Here is a 20,969-nt window from a genome sequence, read left to right as displayed (position 1 = left end):
AGAGGGAGGGGAGGCGGGCCGGGGTTTCGCTCGACGCCCACCAGGGGCTGAGCGAGCCTCCTTCAAGTGCGCAAACTCGGGGCGCCAGATAAAAGCCGGGCTGGCGGCTCCGGCGCTGCCTTGATGGAGCCGGGAGAACCGAGGGGAGGAAGGAGAAGGAGGGGGAAGTAGTTAAGGGCGGGCTGGAGTAGCTGGCTTCCCCGCAGCGGGGCTTCCCGGGACCCCGTCGGAGGAGGAGGAGGAGGAAGCGGCGGGAGAGGCTTTGCTGGCTGCCCGGCGGAACGCAGAGGCGGCGGCTTGTAATGGGGCGCTGGGTACGCTGAGGGGGTGAAAGAAGGGCGGGAGATTAAATGTCTTGTGAGTGTATGGATTTTTCCCCTCCCCCCCTCCCGTTGTCTGGTCCCGCTGTGGCGATTTTTATTTTCGGTTTTTTTCCTCCCGTCTGGCGGAGGTGGGGGGGGGGCGTCTTTCGCAGCACGAAATGGCGGCGGCTGACGAGCGTCTTGTGTGGCGTTTTTCACTTTCTCCCTCCTGCCCTTCCCGCCTCTTTTTTTTTCCCCCCCTCTCCTCCCTCCCGCCGGGCCGTTTTCTCCGCAGCGAACCGCGGCGAGCACCCTCAGTCGGGGGGAGGGGTCGGAGGGAGGCGGAGCCTGGGGGGGGGAGCGGGAGCCAACCAGCTGTCGGGCACGCCCCGGAGAGGCGCGTCCCGATTGGCAGACGCTGACATCATCCTGCAGCAGGGGCAGACGCCTCCGCTGGGTAGGGCTGAGGTAGGGGGACGGTCGGGGGGTGGGGAGGTGGCGGCCGCTGGTGCAAAGGGAGAAGACGGCCGCCATGACACCCAAGGAGGGGAAGCGGAGCGAGGAGGAACTGTTGGGTCGGCCGCGGGCGGATCTGATTTCCCCGCTGCTGTTCCCTTCACGGGTGGGGAAAGAGACCGAAATGTGGGGGGGGGGGAAAGGAGAGGAGAAGGCGGCGTGGTTGTTTTTGAGCGGTTTAGCCGTAACTGCGTCAATTCAAGATGGCGCGACGACTCCCTGGAGAGGCGAGGGCGCTGCACGTCGGCCGGAGGTCACGTGACCAGGCGGTGGCATTCTTCCCACGGCTGGGCTGCGCCCCACCTCGCTCCGGAAAAGGTGGCGGCGGCCTTGGCCTTGGCTGGGCTGGCCGGCTTTCTTTCGAGACGGTGGAGCGACGGAGGCTTTCCCGTCCCCCGGTTCCCGCGCGGCCGTGCCGGGCAACCTCGGCTGCGCGTCGAGGAAACGGCCGTCCCTTTTCCCCCCCCTCTCAGGGAAGGTTCTGGTGCTTTTTGCGCGGCGGGAGGAGCGAGCGCCCTCGTGACAGCCCGCCCGGGTGGAAGGGAGTTCCCGGCTGGAGAGAAGCCTCGGCCCGGGTGTGTTTGGGGGGTGCAGAGGGAGGGGGGCGCATTGGCTGTTGGAAAGGCCTTAGGAGCAGTCAGTTCGGTTTGCGTTGGAAAAAAAAGAGGCCTTTGCAAAGAAGAAGCAGGCCAAAGATGTTTCTCTTCCCCCCCTTTTTTTAAAAAAAATCCTTAATGCTGGGAATTGCATTCTCCCGATCCTCTTGCCGGCTGTTCTAGCTTTAGGAAAACGGGGATGCGGGGGGGGAACCGTCCTGTCTCCTTCCTGTTTTTAATGGATTCGTTGCACCGAAAGACAAGCCGCGCCGCAACTTGGGGAACTTGCAAGCAGGAAAGTCGGTAGCTTCCCCCCCCCCATCTAAATCCTAAGTATAGCGTGCAAAAAAAGGCCTTGGGTGGATTTGCAAGGAGACCAAAAGTCGCTCTTGGCCGCAGGCAAATTCCTTGCGGTTAAACGCTGCGTTGCGTGGAATAGGGTGGAGAAGTGGTTTTCTTCTTTTTTTTAAAAAAAAAATCGTGTTTCGTCGGTTTGCTTTTCCGCCTTGCCTGTTTACAGACAGAAGTCTTCGGTTCTTTTAACTTGTTTTTATTTTTTTTAAGGAATCTCTGGTGCTCTAAAAAGTAGCAAGGCTTTTGGTAATACCGGAAGTAGCTGGTGTGTGTTGCATTTGACGGTTGGAGTACAATGCTCGTTTTAGCAGACTTTGAAGGAAAGATGAGCCGTAACTACAGGAACATTTTATCATTTTGGTGAACTAATTAAGTGGCATCTAAAACAAAAAAATATCAAGCAAATGGACATATAGGATACACATTATGACCAAGACTAGAGCTGGTTACTTAAAATTCTGTTAGTCTCCATCTTGTTCTTAGCTTTAATTATTGGTTGAACCTATCAAATTTGCATAGTTTGATATTGGGCAAGATTTGATCACCAGCCACAATACTGCTGTTGCTTTTATTAATATACTCTGATGTATCCTAATGGCTAATCAATAAAATATTTATATTGCATTGACTTTCCATAAAGCCGTTGTGTTTGTGGAAAATTAATAATCTTTAATGGAAAAAATAGTCAATAGAACCTGGTCAGTCAAGAGAGAAGAACAATCTAGTTAAATCATTTTTCACCGTTGTACCCCAAAATACACAACAGCTTGAGCTGACCTGTTGCAATTTATAAAAATATACAGTAAATCTGTTTTGTTCTATGATCTCTCTTCAGTAACAATGACAGTGACAGTTTGCTGTGTGAGTTAAACTACAAAATGTAGTTCATGGACTCGTTGAGTACAGCATCAAAACTAACTAGATCTAAGCTTGCTATGTGATTCTGTTAAAGCAGTTATCCTTAAAAGGTTCTTGAAATCAGTCCCGTGAAGATTTAAAGCGAAAAGCTAATCTAAAGTGAAACGGTAAATATACTCACATACCTACCTACCTGTTTGTTTTGGTGTAGGAGAGCTTTTCGGTCTGATAGTTAGATACAGGATAGATACATATAATGCCATTGTTAATTCTTAGGAATCTCTAGTAGAGTTTCTGAAGTGCTCTTGTTCCGTGCAGGTGGTAAGGACTACTTTTAGGAATAGCAGTCTTGTGTATTGCTAAAACTAACATTTTTTATGTATACCTAATTGCCCAGTTTGGTTTTTACCTGCTATGGCCCAATTCTGCAGTATTATCGGTACAGTTCGTTCTCAACTTGCAACCATTCTTTTAGCGACCGCTCAAAGTTACATGTCCACTGGAAAAAGGTGACTTACTACAGACGCTGTTCACACGACCCACTGCAGCCTCCCCAAAATTTGGATGCTTGGCAGCTGGTTTTTTTACGACGGTTGCAGTGTCCCAGGATTAAGTGATCATGCTTGGTGACCTGACCAGCCAAGTCAATCGGGGCAAGCCAGGTTCACTGAACAGAGCCCTGTCGCTCACTTAACAACTACAGCGATTCATTGAACAACTATGGCAAGAAAAAAAGGTCATAAAATGGGGCAAAACTCACTTAGCATCTGTCTCGCTTGGCCACGGAAATTTGTAGCTCAATTGTGGTTGTAAGCCAAGGACTACCTTTACAATGGGCAATGTTATGCTTCCAGAAGTGGTGTCGTTTTTTTGTTAGGTTTTTTTTGTTGAGGTGTGCCCAGCCAGGGGAGATCCTGGCCCCTTCATAACACCTTTGCAGTAGCTGCCTATCTTGCCCCCATCCCTGCCCTTTTGGCTGGCCTGCGTGCCACTGTCCCCTACCTCTATGAGTGGCTATTGATTGGGGAAGCAAGATGATGGTAAAGGTCAGTTGGGGGGGAGCAGCAGGCTACAGCAGGGATAGGCAGTGGTACAAGTAGTCCTTGACTTACGACGGTGCTTTTAGTGACCATTCAAAGTTACAACGGCACTGAAAAAGGTGACTTACGACTGTTTTTTGCTGTTAACGGCAGGTGCAGCATCCCCACGGCCATGTGATCAAAATTCAGATGATTGGCAGCCGACTCATACTTAGGATGTTTGCGGTGTCCCCAGGGTCATTTTTTGCGATGTGACAGGCAAGGTCAATGGGGAAGCCAGCTTCCCTTAACCGTGCCGGTGACTTAAGAGCTGCAGCGCTTCACTTAACGAACTGTCTTGCTTAGCAACAGACATTTTGGACTGAATTGTGGTTGTATGTTGAGGATTACCGGTAATGGAGTTCAGGGCAGCTGAAAGGGCAGAGATGGGTAGATAAGGGAAGGGGGCAGCTGAAGCAGAGGTGAGTGGAGCAGGGCAGGAGAAATGTGCGGTCCTCGCTTAACGACTTACAAGCAGGACTAACGTCACGACGTTGTGCAATCGGGTGGAGTTTTTCCAAACAATCGCTTCCCCTGGCAATGGAGATTCTGCTCCCAGCTAGGATCTTTAAGCAAGGACTGTTGGCTATAATTAGGCCTTGCCTGCATTGTCAAGTGCAATAGTACAATAATAACTTTACTAATACATTTGACCCTGTAGTAGTCATCTCTTCAGCTTACATGTGTTTCTAATAGAGTTACTAGTGCAGTTTTATAGCCAGCTTATTAAAAAGTCTGGTAAAGTTCAGTTTGTTTCTTACACATACTTTATTTTATGTAGACCCTGGCAATAGTATGATTTGGAGGCCTGCTTATTTTCAGGTGCAGCTGAGCCACCCAAGAAGTTGATATGGAGATTCTTACCAGATGTTCCTCATCCCTAGCAGTCGGGTGAAATGTCTAGTAGAACTCTTCAGAAACGCTGTGTTGACTTTAAAATGCCGATTCTGTGGCCCTGGTAAAATCAATAAAAAGCCTAGTGCCTCCTTGAAAGCTAACAAAAAAGGAGTATTGTGTAAATTTTGCAGGTCGCAGTCCATTCCACGAGAACTTTGGAATATAGGCTAGAAGAAAATGGTATAAATACAGAGGCCCAAACCTGGTTGTTAGGAGGAGGCCAAGAGGTAAATATGGAGAGGAGAGGCAGAATTAACCCGATGAAATTAATTATTAAGGAAGTCCTCATTGAGTGTGCTACATACCTGTGTGAAACGCTGGCTAAAACATTTAGGCTTAGTTCCATAAGGTACAGAATTAACTGTTTACGATTCTCAAAAGATACATAACCATAATTCACTTGTTAGACTTTTGGTTTAAACCCGTTTTGCGTGTATAATAACGTTAGTGACTTTGGAGGGAAGGAATAACATGCAGTACAGTTAAGGATATTTCAAGGGTATTTCCACAATTTCTGCAGGGTTTCAGACAGGGCTCAGACACCCAACCCATTTGGGGTTCACAACGCTTCTGCTTCAGAGGATTTACTTTCAGTTGAACCGTCCTGGGAACTGCATGATTAAGCAGAACATTTTCATTCCAGAATCAGTAAAATTCTTCATATTCTCTCCAAAGGAAATCACAGTACCTTCCTATAGTCATGGCTCCGAGTTAGCTTGATTGTTGGAACAGCCAACAAAGCAGGTCGCTGTACATGATTGTCTTCTGGCTTAAAACTGGTGATAAGAAGAAAAAAAGGTTTGTGTGTTGAATGAACTCTTTTATTTATCAGATGGTGTGAATACTTCTGGACTATTTATAATGTGGGACTAGGTTCCAGGGATTCTGCCTTAACAGTAGTTTAAAACAATGGAGGGACCTAGAATATTCTCTGCCTTGAGAAAAATGGTGGAAAAATGTCCGGCTTTCGCTCTTTCTAGAAATGGACTCTACAGTTGCAGATGAGACTCATCCCTTGTAGGGATCCATACTTTGGGGGAAATAGCTTTGGCAAGAACAGTGGTTCTCAAAACTGGTGCACTGCAGCTCCTTAGATTCACTTGGAGCAGCTGTTGGGCAGGAAAAAAAACCCAGGATCAGATGATTCACTGAAGCTTTCACGTGATACATACAACCAGCAACATCGGCCTAGAATTTGGAAAGCTTTACAGCGCTGAGCAGAGAGCTGCGATCACATACAAGCAACTGCAGAAGAAATGTGTGAATAGAAAACACTGCAATATTTATAAAAGGCATTTCATTGGGCTACAGAATCATTCATCCCTAGTCTACTACTGGTAGCATTCAGATTTATGCTGAAAAGCATTCTTGGACCAGTTTTAAAATGGAGGGGGGTGAGAGAGAGAGGATCCTGGAAAACGGTATTAAAACAAAACGCTTCCAGAAACGTAGTTCAAGTTGTCTAAAAGTTCTCTAAAAAAAAAAAATAATTGGCGACGTATCTCGGCATTCTCATTTGACAGATGTGAAGATTTGATTGATCAGTATTACATGCATAATTCTGGGTATTTATTCTTTCCAAATGTTGGCTATTGGTCAAAGAAGACATGCAGCAGCCTTATCTAAATTCATGGTAGTTCTGTGGATTTACTGAAACCCAAGGAGGTCATGTACGAGCTTCTGAATCCTATCCCCATCAGGAAGGCTACAAAGCCAGTGTTTTAACCCTATGCCTCAGTACGCCCTTTTCACTTTTACAAATTAGGGGAAGGAGCATATACTCCGGCTTCAAGTCCGAGTTTAAACAGCCTGAATTCTATGAATTTTCCAAGGACATACCTTGAGAAGCTAGTGCAGCTAACGCATCATTGGCATTATAATATTGTACCGGCCATTATTGCATGCCTATGTATGTGTGTTTCTATCAGAATTGGTTAAGTGTAATATTGCCATAAACGTATTAAAAACTGCCGCATGGAATGGCACGATGAAGGATGATATTTTTAGGGTGCTCTCTGAGCTTGGTGGCTTTCTTGCAGACGTTTCATGACCCAACTAGGTAACCTCTTCAGTGCGCTTAGCTTTTTGCACTAGCTTGAGCAGAAATAATGGATGCCTGATGCTGTAGTTGCTATTTATTCCCAGTTAGTGGCTGGTAAATTGGGCAGGACTTCTTGGTTGCATAAAGAATCCAAAATTTGCAAGTCATACATAATCTTCCCATCTGTGTTTTTTTTTTTTTAAAAAAAACTCATTTTTAATTTAACCTTAGTGGGAGTGGCATTATTACGGTTTTTCTAGTTTTGCTTCTATTGGCAGTTGTGGATTCAGAGTTTGACATGCTTCACTTGACAAGCAATGTTTGACAGAGAATGTTGTGCCTGGAACTAGTAAACAGATTAGTTTTGCCGTTTTCAGAACAGCCCCGGTTCCTGCTCTTCATTATAGAGGCTCCAAGGGCATGCAGAGGGACGGAATACTACTCATTCTGCTTTGCCCTGGTACAACTTGAAGGAAAAATTAATTTTGCAGCTATATAAAATATTTGCTCGTTTTCCCATGGTGCATCAGTTTTTTTTCATCCCCCCCCCGCCCCAATTTTTCTAAAGAGCTGGGAAGCTCTCGCCTTTTTTCTCTGGATATTATAATTCAGAGGCTTCTCTCTTGACTGTCACTGTTGTTGTTCTGTATGATTTTTTCCTTCAGTCTTAGACATAGGTCATCCTAGATAAGGAGAGGGAGGTGTGACACAACAGCTCAACCTGAAGCAGCCACGGTTCTGATAGCTTGTCTTGAACGTATCACTTACTGTAATTACATAAGACAAATGACATTTTATTTTCACCCCCTGGGCATCATGTTTCAGACACATCTGTTTTAGAAGTGTATTTTGTCATGCAAATGAAGGCTTTAGGTTTGGTTTTCTGTTTCTAATAAAGCAGGGGTGTCAAACTCAATTTCATTGAGGGCCGCATCAGCATTGCGGTTGCCCTCAGGGGGCCGGATGGGTGTGGCCTACTGGGTGGGCGTGGCTAGAGTGCGTATGGCCTACTGGGTGGGCGTGGCCAGCTCTACATCGTTCGCATCAAGGGTGCCTATAGGGGCCCGGGCAGGAGTGGGACAGATCTGAGGGTCTCTGGCAGAAGGAGGGTCTCTGGGCCAGGGCCAAGGCAGTGGGGGCCGTTCCCTCACTGTTTCCAGGATGGCTTCGCGGGCCACATGAAACCACTTTGCGGGCCGGATCTGGCCCCTGGGCCTTGTGTTTGACATGCCTGTAATAAAGCATTTCCCAGTCTCTCTGTACTATATGAGGCCCCCTATCTATAAGTAGACTTTGACTTAAGAACACAAGTGATCCCCAAAGTTTCATTGCTAAACAAGGCAGTTTTAAGTGAATCGTCATGCCCCATTATACAACCATTCCCCACCCAGTACGTGCCCACAGAGAGGGCCTCCTCAGGGTGCCACCGATCAGAGAATGCCGACTGGTGGCCCCCAGGGGGAGGGCCTTCTCTGTGGGCGCTCCGGCATTATGGAACCAACTGCCGGTGGAGCTCCGGATGACATCAGACCTCCGAACCTTCTGTCGCGGCCTGAAGACCCACTTGTTTGAATTAGCTGGTCTGGCCTGATGGGGGATTATGGGTTTTTTAAATTGGTGTTCTTACTATTGTATTATTGTTTTTTAACTGGGCATTGGTTTAATTTCTTTTTAACTTTTGTATCGTTATTTATATATGCCCTGTGAACCGCCCTGAGTCCCTAGGGAGAAGGGCGGTATACAAATCAAATAAAAACTAAACTAAACTAAACCCCATGGTCGCTAGGAGAATCATTACTGTTAAGTGATAAACATGCTGGCATTGTGCAAATCTGGCTTCCTCCATTGACTTCACTGGTCAGAAGGTTGCAGGTGACAGCCCCAGGATCCCAGGAGGTTGCAATTATCGGAAATACATCCGGGTGAAGTTGGATCCCCTGATTGTAGGGAGGCTGCAGGGGTGGCAAATGAGAGAACTGGTCATAAATCACTTTTTTTCAGTGCTATTCTAACTTTGAAGTGTCATTAAAGGAATGGTTGTAAGTCAGGACTACTTGCAGTTCTCAATAAGCTTCCGGGTAACCCTTGAAACCGGGGAACAGCAACATGGGGCAGGCAGGATTCATGCCTGATCCTCACCTACGCAATGTGTAGGGCCTCTGTTTTTTTGTTTTAAAAATTAAATGCCAGTCTTACATTGTGAGATGCATTCCAAAGAGTAGTAAGATTTCAAAGGAAAATGAGATAGGATGACTCCTTAGGACAGGGGTAGGCAACCTTGGCTCTTTTTATGACTTGTGGACTTCCAGCGGCGCAGGAATTCTGGGAGTTGAAGTCTACGAGTCCTAAAAGAGCCAAGGTTGCCTACCCCTGCCTTAGGATTTCAGCCATTGAATGTGTTACGTCTGATCAGCCTTCTGCTTAAGTTCTGTGGGAAGTCATTAATTCCTCAATAGTTAGGGAACTGTCGCTTTTAATTCACAGGATATTCCAAGCTGTAGATCCAGATTGATGTATTTTTGAGGCACGGTCGGCCTCGATAAGGTTGCTAGACTGTTGGCGATTAAGATTAAAATAGAGGCGGCTCGGTGGCTTAGCAGTTAAGGCGCTGGGTTTGTCAGCTGGAAAGCCCCAGCAGCCCAGGTTTGCTTCTTGCAACCTAGCAGTTCAAAATCATGCCAGTGCAAGTGGATTAATTAAGTACCATTTTGGTGGGAAGGTAACGCTGTGCCACGTGCCAGTTACGTGACCACAGAAATGTCTTCAGACAAAATGGCCTTGAAATGGAGATGAGCAACCCCCCCCCCTCCCTAAAGTTGGCAACAACTAGTGGAGTAAAATCCACAGGGAGTCCTTTACCTTTTTCTAGATTAAAATGGGACAAGAAGAAATGGTTAGATTTGAGACGTTTGGTACACGGGAGTAGAGAGCTTTTCTCTAAGTCATTTTCCTTGCTAAATCCAGTTGATCATCCCCAGCAAAAAAGAAAAGGGGGGGAAGTAACAGCGTGACTTAAGCGGTAGAAGTATCTCCATAGTGACCAAGTCTGACAACAAACAAGCAAGGTTTCAGATGGGGAAGCCAGAGCAGCTGGGTTTTTAAATAGTCCTTGCAAGTGAAGACTGCAAGTATGTGATACTAACAGCAAGACTATATCCTGCTAACTTCCTATCTTGCTTAGATTCTGCACAAGTGTGCAACAAGCTGTTACAAGAATGGCTGTTGTCAAGCTGTAATTGGGAAATTCTTCCTGTTTTGTGTAACAGATTCTGGCCAGAGAGAAAGATGTCTTTGGTACCAACCTTTTACTCACTGTTACCCTCGCGTCCCCTGGGGAAGAGAAAACGAGCTGTGTTAGATTTTTATTTTTTTTATTTTTGCCAGCAAGTTGGGGCCTAAAAGCAGAGCGGTTTATGCTCAAAGCAGTTTCGCAAGGATGTATATTTGTATGACCTTAAACAAAAATTGCTCTAAAGTAAATGAGCCAGTCAGAGTCCAGGCTTACATAAATGGTAATGAAAGCCACAAAGGAAATAACTCAAAAATTATGCTTTTTTGTGTGTGAAATAAGTTAATTAAAAGTTCCTGTTTTCATGAAAGCAAATTACAGGTAGTCCTTGATTTAAAAACTTTTCATTTGGTCACTTTTGGAAGTTACAATGGGACTGAAAAAAGTGACTTAGGACCGGTTCTTGTACTTATGACTGTTGCCACCGACGGAGGAAGTCAGGTTCGCTTAACGGCCACACAATTTACTTAACTGCAGTGATTTACTGAACAGGTCATAAAATAAGGCACAACTCACTTAAGAACTAACTCGCTCAGCAGTGGAAATGTTGGGCTGATTGTCATCATAAGACAAGGACTTCCCTGTAGGTTTTGAAAGTTGCATGTTCTGGTATTGGCTTATGTTCCATTGGCATAATACCCTTTATAGGCAGTCCTCAACTTACAACAGTTCATTTAGTGACTGTTCAAAGTTACAAAGGCCCTGAAAAATAGGACTTATGTCCTTTTTTTCCATTTAACGACCGTTGCAGCAACCCTACAGTCACGTGATCAAAATTTGGACACTTGGCAACTGGCTCGTATTTATGACGGTTGCAGTGTCTCCTTTTGTAACCTGACAAAGTCAATCGGGAAGCCAGATTTCCCTTAACGACCGTATTACTAACTTAATTGCAATGATTCATTTAACAACTGTTGTGTCATAACATGGGGAAAACTCACTTCAAAAATGTCTCACCAACACGTTTTGGGCTCAGTTGTGGCCGTAAGTCGAGGACTACCTGCTTCTGCCACATGTCTTGGAGAAGAAGCTGCAGCCTCTGTCGATGATTTAAGGTCAGTCACATCGTCTCCTGCTTTTACAGGCTCTCAGGCAGCCGCCCAAGAAAGAGTTCACACTCAAGGGGCCCATGCTGAATTTGAGTGGCTCGGTGCCAGACCTAGAGGTCCACTCAGGAGAGATGAAATTCATTATTCTCCTCTTAGCCCTGAACAAACTGCATGAGAAGGCCGTGCGAAGTTATTTTGATCAAATTGAGGCATTTGAACAGGAGCTGCACCAGGCAAAAGCATATGCATCATTGATTAAGCAGCATAAGAGGGACTCTGCTGTCAAATCCCAGATTCTGCCATATTGCCTTCTTCTTCCAAGCCAAAGCCACTCCCACAAGTGGGTGTTGTGTCAGACGAAGGGGAACAGAAAGCACCTGCGTCACAGTCCCATGATCTTGTGCAGGATCAAATGACATACAAGGCTACAGTGATGCCTGAATCTAACGTTATAACACCATCTGCTGGTGAATCTGTTTTACAAGATAGAAATGAATTACTATATGCACTACAGGGGCAAATACAGAGAGTGCAGTACACATTTTCACAGATGTCTCTTCGTCAAGCATTGCTTCAAGCTGCAACACCTCTTCGAGATGTATCTGTACAAAAGCCAATCCATTCATCGGGAGCTCCAGCCCCTGATGGTACTAGAATTCCTATTAATACTGCTACTATCCAGGTTCCTGTCCCAGATGGAGCACAGGAGCCTTCAGCCCAAGTGCAGCCTCCACTGGGTTCTCAAATACAAAGGCCAGTGCTAACTGCAGGCCAACTTAACGTAGCAGCTCAAGCGCCAGCGCCTCCCACTGGCCAGGGTGGAATTGTGGCTCAAGTACAGCCACAGCCAGCACCGGTACCAGCAGCAGTTCCAATGCATCTTCCGCAAGCCTTGGCACAGGCGCCACTGGTGCCTCCTGCAGGTCAAGTCTGGATTGCACAACCTGCACAGCCAGTACCTCAAATGCATGTTTCTCAACAGGCATCTTCTATTGTGCCACTGGTTGGCGACTCGAAATTGAAGCGGTCAGGACAAAATTACAGGGCATGGGTCAGTGAAGTTGAACTTTTGCTCCACAGAGAAGGTACCCATTGCATCGTATTTAATCCTAACCAGCCATGGACTCCTGATATATGGGACTTGAATAATAAAGCCTGCACAACATTATTGATGTCAATGGACACTGAATTGCAGCTTACGTTTTCACAAGATGCAACTGCTCAACAAATTTGGACTCGATTAGAAGCATGTTATCGGCCTACGTCAATTGAGTCTACATATTTGCTTTTGTCTGAGTTCCATGGTTCTAGATTAAAACCTGGTGAACATATTGGAGAACACTTAACTAAATGAAAGGAATAAGAAAAGAACTGGGTGAAAAAGGCTATCCTATTGATGACTTTCAAATGATCAGCATTATTATTAACTCATTGAACTATGAATGTAAAGATGCTATTACCAAGATTAATCAAGTGCCCATTGCTCAACGCACAGTGGATCATGTATGCAGAATTTTAACTGAAGAAGCACTTATGCAAGCCGCGCCACATTTGAGAGGACCACCTGCATCAAGAGCTTGGAGTACTTGGAGTAGTGTAATAAATCAGACCCCTTATTTCATGTTATATGGACACAAGCCTGATCTCTCGCATATCCATATTTTTGGTTCATACGCTATGGTGAATATTCCTTTAGCTCAAAGAAAGAAAGGAGGTCCTGCAGCAAAAAGGTTGAGATTTATGGGTATTGATGATAATTCAAAACGGAGCAAATACATCGACTCTTCTCATGTAATAGTGATTTCACAATCCGCTACTTTTGAGGAAGATGCTGACTGGTCCATGATTCATTCTAACGATCCTGGAGTTTATTTTCCTAGAGATGATGCTGCTAATGCCACGCAGCCTGATGATCAAGATTCACAGGCGAATGTTCCTTCCACAAGTTCTTCTCAACCTACTGTTCCGTCTTCGCAAGCTGCTGATGCTGCCGCTGGCGACGATGATGAAGACGAGGACGAAATGGAAGAAGAATGAACAGTTGTTCCGAGACATTCCAAGAGGACCACAAAGGGGATCCCTCCAAAACGGTATTTGTGGCACGTAGCGAATACACCTTTACCTTTGATTTGTAATGTTACGCTTCCGCCTGATAAGTTCACACAAATCAAACATCTTCCTGAATCTGAGCAAGATAAATGGTATGAGGCAATGCAGGCTAAAATGGACAGTCTAAAGAAACTTCAAGTGTTTACGCCTGCAAGCCCTCCAGCAAACAAAGTTATTGGCACTCGATGGGTCTACAGAATTAAAAAGAAGCCAAATGGTGAGTCGTTGTATAAGGCCAGATTTGTAGCTCAGGGTTTCTCTCAACGTTATCCTGAGGACTATACAAATATTTATTCACCCACAGTGCGGACTGAGAGTGTGAAAATCGCCTTAGCCACTGCAACTATCCTTGGTTTAGAGGTTTTCCAGTTCGATGTTGAAACGGCTTATCTACATGTTGACCTAGATGAAGAAATTATGTGAAAGGTCCTCCAGGTTTCCGACAAGTCCGAAACAGACGAATGCGTGTTTACTAAAAGATCTGATACTAGGTATGAGATAGTTCTTGTTTATGTTGATATTGTTTATATTGGTCCAAATAAGCAGATGAGTGAGAGTTTTGCTTAAGCTTTACAAAAGTTTTTCACATTAAAGTCTTTAGGATATATTAACACTTATTTGGATGTTCAAGTTGTCAAAACTCAGAAGGGGTTTAGTCTCACACAAGAAGATAAAATTGAACAACTATTGCATCACTGCAACATGAAGGATGCTAAGACAGTGAGTATACCCATGCAAACCGATTTTCACAACTTGGCACATGAACCAAGTCCTGAGTTCGAAGATCAAACACTCTATCGCTCAGTCATTGGGTCGCTGCTGTATATTAGTAGTTGGACTAGATCCGACATTACACTTAGTGTTAATCTCCTATCAGGACACGTAGGCAAGGCAAAACAGTTTCATTGGACATGTGTTAAAGAATTATTGAGATACCTAAAACACACTAAAAACATGAATTTATTGTTAGAACCGACACATACTGACTATGCAGAGTTATGTTATGCAGATTCTGATTGGGCGAGCGATAAGAAATCACGTAAAAGTACTTCAGGTTATATAATGTTTTTAAATGGATGTCCTGTGTACTGGCATGTGCGTAAACAGAATTTCTTGTTCATCTACTGAAGCTGAATATGCTTGTGTGTCAGATCCATGTAATTCTCTAACGTGATTTGATGCTTTAGTCACAGGTATCTGGGCACAGCCGATTCGACCGATCACTGTGATGGAAGACAATGAATCTGTGGTTTGCATATCTGAAACACGATTTACAGGTTCTAGGTCTAGACACATTGACATTCGCTATCAAAATATAAGACAAGTAGTCAAACAAGGTTTTGTAAAATTGCAGTATGTGCCTACACATGATCAGATTGCTGATATGCTGAACAAGCCACTTCCTGCAGCCCAGCACGAATATCTGCATAAGAAATTGTGTCTTATTTGAGTTCTGCTTTACTGACAAAAGAAGGGCATGTCACTGCGTTTTTTCTGTTTTGTCAGCTCAGCACGTCTCACTCTGTTTTTCTGCCAGCTATATTGTACTCTTATTGTAACCAAGGTGATTGTCACATGTCCAGCCACGTTTTGGTTTCATATCTGGATCTACTATGATGTACGCATGTCCAGACACAAAGTTTACTTTTTTCTTTTCTTTGTGCTGTCTGGTGAGATAGACATGTAGTCATGATTCTTTCTTTGCTTTTATAAGTTTCTTGTAATTAAAAGTTTTATAGTGGAATATATGCTTCGGGTTTTCTTTATTTTTTACCTGATGTTCATCATGCATCAAATGAACCATGGTTCATCGCCCTCTGATAGGGAGTTTTTGATTTACTCCCTGACAATTATTTTCCTTCCTATAAAGCACAAAACAAATGGCTATAGTGCTAGTTAATGTCAACATCTGGACTTTGAGGCTCCCAGCCTACTGACATCATTGTCAAGTGGTGGAAAGGCTATTTCACTTATCCGTGAAGATGTCTAAATTCCTACCCGATTACTTAATTCTTTGGCTTCATCTTAATCCAGACAGTGGCTCATGTTCAGCACATACTATTCTGCTAGGCTTTCCTGGTTTACGTCATCCTTGATTTGGAAAGCTGGAATATACGTTGTAAAAATTCTGTTCTAAAACATTGGATGGGAAAGTAGCTACTTTGGAGCTGAAAATCTGAAAAGTGGCAGGCAGCCCTACATGTTTCAAAACATTTGATGGGAAAGTAGCTACTTTGGAGCTGAAAATTTGAAAAGTGGAAGGCAGCCCTACATGTAAGCTTGTATTACCGCAGTCTCGGAGGGAGTTGCCAGTCATTCTGCCGCTTTAATCTTCTGTTGTTTTGCTACCTCTCTGTAGGCAGTGAGACCTTGCTGCTTTCCTGTCCGTTCCTCCAGATCAATTTCCTTCAGTGTAAGGTAGAATTCCCACTTCCTCACGGGAACTGGAACCAGAAATAGAGAAACGGAAGCCCCAAACTGTCTCTTCAGACGGAGTTCAGTGTAAATCTCCGTTTGTGGTTCACTTAACCGGCTTCAGAGGTATTCCTCAGTTTACGAACCGCTGTAAGTTGAGAGCTACCTGTATCCTGGAATGAATTATATTCTTAAAAGTTATATTCTAAAAAAAAAAGTGTCTGAATTGAACTTGTGGCCGTGTCATTTTCTTGGAAGCGAGATTTAAGTGGCTTGCCATAACCTTCGTCTTGATTTTTTTTCTTAATTATTGTATCTGACCCGCATTTGCGGTATTCTGTGGAAGTGTCCACCCTCTGAATAGTAACCAGCCCCATCCCTGCTTAACTCCTGATAGTTACTAAATTTGCTAGATGCTACCGCTACTAAGGACAGGCACATACTCCTAGGCATTTGTCATTTCTTAATCTGCTGCTTCGGAACAAATAGGTTTTTGGAGTTATATATTTAATCTGCATTCTTTTTTTTTACCTTTTCTGGTAAGGGGGGCCCCTGACATTTCTTTGGAATATAGAATATATTATCATTGTGTATCTCACAAGGAAATTAAGTGCTGTCCATAGTGCACACTGCACACAAGTAAAAACATACATTATACGTATACATCCTACATGGTGACTGATGCTAGGATTGTTTATGCTAAATATTGGAAGGAAAAGGGGATGCTGACTATTTTAAAATTGACTGAACTGGGAGAGATGGTAACATTAACAGCATTGATTAGAGACAATGGATTAGATAAATTTATAAGATATTTGTAGAGCTATAATGCAAGGGGGAAGGATGTAACAAGATACATTTTTCAGCATTCAACTAGGGTGGACATTTCTATGTTTAATGTTAATGTTATAAGCAGGCTTTTATTACTGTTTTTGTGTTTGGGATTTTTTGTTTGTAGTTGATTTTTTTCCTTTCTATTTTGTATTTTAACTTTGGAGATAAAAATAAAATTTCTTTAAAAAATGTGAGTGATTTGGCATAGTATCTGTTAAAACACAGAAAAGTTGGAGCCACTAACATTCTCTGCTTCCATCAAAACACAAGAAACTTGTCCTTTGGAACTGGGTTTCCTCACTGTTAATTAAATACAGGCTTGCTTGGACTAAATAAATGTAGACGTGTGTTCTCCCTTTGTGTGCAATAAAACCGATTAAAAGTGTGTGTATGTATACTTGGCTATTCATTAAAGAGAGCTTTTGAGACAGGTTACACAAGCTCTCGAGATAGCCTGCCACCAAAACAGCTGACAGGAATACCTATTGTTCTGCTTTGCTTTTCTGCCATCTAATCTGATTTCTCAAAGGCCGTGTGGAAAATGTAATAATTGAAAAGGCATTTTGGCACTTCCTGAAGGGAACAGCCCTGCATGAACAAACAAACTGAGCCTTTTACAGCTTAAAGATGTAGATCCACGTAAGAGAAAACAAGCAGCAAATACTGCTACTAAAATGAAAAGAATTAGCTGGCTTTGTATTTTTTTAAAAAATTTTTTGACAATCACACAGTCCAGTTGTGTGCTTTTGAGGATAGCATTACGGGCTTTTAGGTATGCCTGTTCAGTTAGGATTCTTATGGGCATAATTTAAAGATGAATGCATAAGTATGAAAACAAGGTTTATTTCTACAGTGTGTTCCTTATAAGCATGGTGCTCTTTCAAAATTAGCTCCTGATGTAGTTTGATTAAACACTTTTGTTCACTGGACCCCTAACCTGCAGGAACAGAAGAGAGAGTGCAGCAAAAAAACTGGTTTGCATATTGGAAAGTTCCTAAAATTGGACAACAGATTATCCTTGGGGAATTCTTTCTATGACATGGACACCGCTTCGATTTTCTGCAAAGTCTAATGTTCCTTTTTTAAAAGGAGTGGATGAATCCAGAGAGTGTCATATATAAGCAGAAAAGCACAGTGTTCAAATGAGTTAACTTCTGCCACATGCCGAGAGCATAATTTATTGGTCTGAGGTCACGATAACAATTGGCTGGATTGACCGGGGATGATGGGAATCCTGATCCAATACTTCTTAAGGATATTCAGCCGTGAAAGACTCCTATTCAGTTCTAAGGCAGACTCCTGACTTTCATGGGGTTAATGATTCTCTTGCCAAGCAGGAAGTGGTGACTCTTAGTAAGTCATTCAACAATATTTACGTCAATATATCCTGCCATAAACCCGTTTCCATTTTTTTAGTTTTTTAAAAAAATGCTTTTATTTTAGAAACATGGAAATTATTATTATTATATTTTTTTTTTTTGAATTTCTATACCGCCCTTCTCCCAAAGGACTCAGGGCGGTGTACAGGGCAATAAAATACAACGTACAAAAATTGTAAAAGATCCATCAATGGGGAATTCTACTCACGATCTGCCACCTGAAGTATTCCCCCCCTCGAACCTCATCAAAAGCTCTATAGCAGTCCCAATTTTGCAATGCCAGAAATTACGGAGAAAAATAAAAGTCTGGGTGGATGTGCCTCCCTGCTTTACCTTGCTTAGCGAAGCCTAACTGCAGTCCAACAGTCATCGGCTTTGCCAAAAGGTGCAGAACTTGACCCAAGTGAAAAGGGATCTCGTTACATTAGCAATAAAGTTGGGACATTTTGTACAAATGAAAGACTGAGGATGCTATCAAAGTAGATTAATTGCAGGGAAGGTGGGTGGAGGTAGGGCTGGAATTTTCACCTTTTCAACTTTCCAGAAATGCGAATTTCTGAACAATTGTCCAGCTGATGTTAGATGACTGACAAAAACTAAGCGAGGGGCAGATCTGGTTAGTCCCAGGATGGGTGTCTACCGGGGAGGAAAATTCATCCTAAAACAAAGGAGTGAGAAACGTACGACCACCGTTGAAACCACAATTTCTGTTGCTCAGCGATACACCTTTGTTTAGTGATTTTTTTTGCCCCATTTTGTGACGTGTCTCGCCCTAGTTAAGTCAATCACTGCGGTTGTTACATTAGCAACAGGGTTAAGTGAATCTGACTTCCCCCTTGACTTTGAAGGTCGCTAAAGGGGACCACGCGACACTGGAACACTGCAGCTGTCGCAAATAAGTCAGCTGACAAGTGTCCAAATTTTGATTGCGTGACCCACAGAGATGCCGCAACAGTTGCAAATGAAAAATGGTTATAGGTCACTCAATTTTTCAGTTGGTTCGTAACGTCAACTACACAGATGTGTCCGATCAACCCTACAATGTGTTTCATTTTCTTTTTTAACTTTCCAGTCGAAATCACGCATTTGAGCTTGGTTCAAAAAGAGGCTTCCTCTCTCTTGTTCCGAGTGTCCGGTTCGGGGTTCTTGAATTGATTCTTCACTCAGCACGCTTGCGTATTAAAGGTGTGTTTGTGAGTGAAATTCATAGATGGGCACAGGTTAATTTTTTTGGATGCTGAAGATGTTCAATGCCCTCTAGTGTTCTTTCCTGATTCCGAGAGAAATCTTTCTATCTGGAGAAAAAAAGCAAGCTTCTCTTTAACACACTGGGAGAAAATAAATAGATTTGTGTGCCATGATGTTGGTGAATGTTTTAATTTGGGGTGTTGTGAATGCATATTTGCAGAAAAGATCAGGGTGGGTGCCCTTGAACGCCCCTGAAAGCGTGAATAATTTTTGTTTTCGCAGCTCCCATTACAGGTCCCAAAGACGCAGGTCTGCTGGAATGCCGAGTGGCGAGGCAGCAAAAGGAATTTTAAGATATTAAAAGGGAGACAATGAACTTTAGAAGCTATATTTAGTTGGGATTTAAACTACGGTAAAAACCCCCATTTACCTCTCATTTCATCTGTTAACCTTGTTTTAAGAATTAGGATGATGTCAGTTCACGCCAAACATCGCATTGAAAATCTGCTTCCTAAATCTCAGTGCTGTGCACTGTTATAATTATGAATTTTTAATAAAGGCCATGGAAAGCATCCATTTCCTGTACCTTCCTGCGTATATTGAATATTGTACCTAGGCTCTGTATATATTGCATACAATAAAATAGATTGGTTCTGATTTGAAAATGGTACCGTTGCTAGAATTCTTGTAACCTCCATATATATAACAATAAACCTCGCTAAAGGTAACTGGGAACCAGGCTGAGGACAGAAACACGGTTTAGGCCGCTGTCGAAAAGGAAGACAATTCTACGTAGGAGCGACTTGCAAATTTGAGAGGAGAGCTTTCGGTGACAACACAGGGTGTGAGGAGAAACGTTAGAAGGAGTCTTCCTCTTTCACAGTTTCAGTTCTATTAATTTGCACCCATCGTTCGTGTTTACAGAAGATGCAACGTTTGGTGCCCTACAGATGACTTGGCTGGCGAGTCCCATAATTCCTTGCTGTCCAGGCTGGCTGGAGGATAACGAAAGTTGAAACTGGAAATGCGGGTAATCCTCAACAATTCATTTAGCGACCATTCAAAGTTACAATGCCAGAGGGAAAAAAGTGACTTTTTCACCCAGCCGTTGCAGCATCCCCATTATCGACGTGATCAGATGCTTGGCAAGTGATCCATATTTATGACAGTTGCAGGGTCCTGGAGTTACGTGGCGCAGTTCTTAAGTGAATCTTTGCAGTTGGTGAGTTAGTTAAGTGTTGTTAAGTGAATTTGGCTTGCCTGTAGACTTTGCTTGTCAGAAGGTCGCCAAAGGGGATCAGGTGGGTCTATGACAATTTGCCACAGCCAACTTGCCTCAGTCTAATGAAGAGAAGGACCAGGGGTGACATGATAGTGTTCCAGTATCTCAGGGGCTGCCCCAAAGAAGAGGGAATCAAGCTATTCTCCAAAGCGCCTGAAGGCAGGACAAGAAGCAACGGATGGAAACTTGATCAAGGAGGGAAGCAACCTAGAACTAAGGAGAAATTTCCTGACTTGAGAACAGTTAACCAGTGGAACAACCTGTCTCCAGAAGCTGTGAATGCTCCAACACTGCAAGTTTTTAAGAAGAGACTGGACAGCCCTTTGTTTGAAATGGTGTAGGGTTTCCTGCCTGAGCAGGGGGTTGGACTAGATGACCTCCAAGGTCCCTTACAACTCTATTAGTATTATTTTTATTCATTAAATGTGAACAGTCAACTGAACATTCAAATTGACTGGTGCTGATGGTTGAACACGGGTTGCTGCCAGCATCCTAGGTATCCACTAGGTACCTCCTTAAAATGTACGATGTTCTGAGTAGCACAGTTGTTATTATTTTTCATTACGGGACAACTTGCAACAACCAATTCGCCACAAGGCAGTTTTCTGCGGGACAAGAGTCACACTACTATCAAAGAAATACTGGAATAGAATCATTAAAGAAAAGATGCAAAAGGAGGGACCATGAAATGTGAATTGCCAAAGTTAAAATATATATTTTAAATTTATTTTAAAGAATTAAATGGAATTGTCCCACGGTGAATTGGCTGTGACAAATTGTC

The 20,969-nt window shown here is 43.6% G+C and overlaps 1 long non-coding RNA gene across 3 annotated transcripts; it reads left to right on the top strand.

Moving 5' to 3' along the window:
• Positions 1-100: 100 nt before the first annotated feature.
• On the top strand, positions 101-19,538 carry LOC308669908. 3 transcript variants are annotated; one of them, XR_014026879.1, is made up of 3 exons: positions 101-314; positions 11,017-13,581; positions 14,278-16,533. It is a non-coding gene; the product is annotated as an uncharacterized lncRNA (long non-coding RNA). The 3 variants fall into 3 exon arrangements; XR_014026878.1 differs by lacking the exon at positions 101-314 and adding an exon at positions 19,189-19,538 and having other exon boundaries at positions 10,870-13,581; positions 14,278-15,655; XR_014026880.1 differs by lacking the exon at positions 101-314 and having other exon boundaries at positions 10,870-13,581.
• Positions 19,539-20,969: the final 1,431 nt, after the last annotated feature.

The sequence above is a fragment of the Vipera berus genome (genome assembly GCF_964194415.1).
Source record: "Vipera berus genome assembly, chromosome: 6".
NCBI lineage: Eukaryota > Metazoa > Chordata > Lepidosauria > Squamata > Viperidae > Vipera > Vipera berus.
Note: the sequence above shows the minus strand (reverse complement) of the source record. Positions and strands in the feature narration are given on the sequence as shown.